The sequence below is a fragment of the Gavialis gangeticus genome, unplaced genomic scaffold (assembly GCF_001723915.1).
Source record: "Gavialis gangeticus isolate Ggan-Ray unplaced genomic scaffold, GavGan_comp1, whole genome shotgun sequence".
In the NCBI taxonomy this organism is placed as follows: domain Eukaryota; kingdom Metazoa; phylum Chordata; order Crocodylia; family Gavialidae; genus Gavialis; species Gavialis gangeticus.
The window spans coordinates 16,407,212-16,408,546 of record NW_017729002.1 but is presented as its reverse complement, the minus strand read 5'-3'; the positions used below and the strand labels follow the sequence as shown (position 1 = coordinate 16,408,546).

General features: G+C 56.0%; 1 protein-coding gene across 8 annotated transcripts in view; it reads left to right on the top strand.

Moving 5' to 3' along the window:
* The window catches only part of MGRN1 (mahogunin ring finger 1), a 213,561-nt gene that overhangs the window by 60,619 nt on the left and 151,607 nt on the right, over positions 1 to 1,335 (top strand). The window lies entirely within an intron of this gene.

Genomic DNA, 1,335 nt, shown 5'->3' with positions numbered 1-1,335 from the left:
CCTTGTCCAGGTGATAAGTCACCTGGTCATAAAAGGAAATTATATTTTTAAAGTGTTTCCCCTGGAACTCTGTTTACATGTTCTTGAGATGTAAATTTCTGAACGCTTCACTGGAAAGCTGTCTCTGGCAAAGTGTTACTTCAGTAGCATTTCTAGTGGACTCTGATCCCACCTCTGAATGAATTGGTCACTGCTTTGAGGATCGCTTTTGGACAAGTGCTTGAAGGAAAAAGAAAAACTCCATAGTCATTGTAAAATAATTTAAGGTGAGTCCATATTTCAGCACATTCCACAACTTCCCCTATCTTACTCAGTCTGGAATAATTAGGGTTCAGTTGTTGGAAAGAAATTCCCTTTTGCTCTCAATGCAAAATGTGTATGTGTTGTATGGCAGTTGTGCTCAACCTTTAAGCCTTGTGAGCCATACAAGTGGCACAGGGCCTGCCTGTGGGCTGGATCTGGGATTGTTTCCTGGTTGGGCCCAGAGCAATCCCAGCCACCCCCCAGAGCCAGAATCAGGTCCTGGGCACCTGACACCACCTCACCTCCTGGATTCTCCTCCAGGGAGTTTAGACTAAGGGTATCGATAGAGATTTTTTGGGCTGATACTGATATGACCAATTTTTAAGGAGCCATATTGGCCAATCCGATTGCTGATATTCAGCCCGGTCAGTGTCTGGCTGGTAAGCCTGTTGTGGGGAAGGGTCCCCGGAGAAGGAAGGAGGGGGGGTGGGGCAGATCAAGGCCCCCACTGTGAGGGAGGGAGTGGGGTAGGGGCAAGGGCAGGCGCCACACAGCTGGGGCGGGGTGTGGGATGGAGCCACAAGCAGCTTGTCTGGAAGGTGTGGGGGTGGGGGCAGCTCCTACCACTGCATGCAGCCCAGGAGGGCATGGGGGTGCATGTTCCCCTGGTTCTGCACGTGGGGCAAAGATGGGCTGCTGCTGCAGGCTGGGGCCAGGGCTTCACCGGGCTCTTCCTGGCAGGGGGGGTGGGCCAGGGCTGTGCTTGGGGCAGATGGTGGCAGGTGCTGGGGTGGGGGCTGTAGCCACCCCAAAATTTGCCATAGCCTCCCCCAACCCCTCCTCCCAGCACTAGTGCCCAGCCCAGCCCCCTGCCAGGAAGAGCCTGGTGCTGCCCTGCCCCAAGCCTGCCCTCGCCCCATGTGCAGGACCAGGGGAACATGCCCCCACATGCTCTCTTGGGGTTTGCACAGTGGTGGGAACCACTCCCTGTCCCTGCGCCCCCCTGGACGAGCTGCTTGCGGCTCTGTCCTGTGCCGTGTCCTGCCCTGGCTGGGCAGTGCCTGCCTCTGCCCCAGCCCCACTCCCACCCTC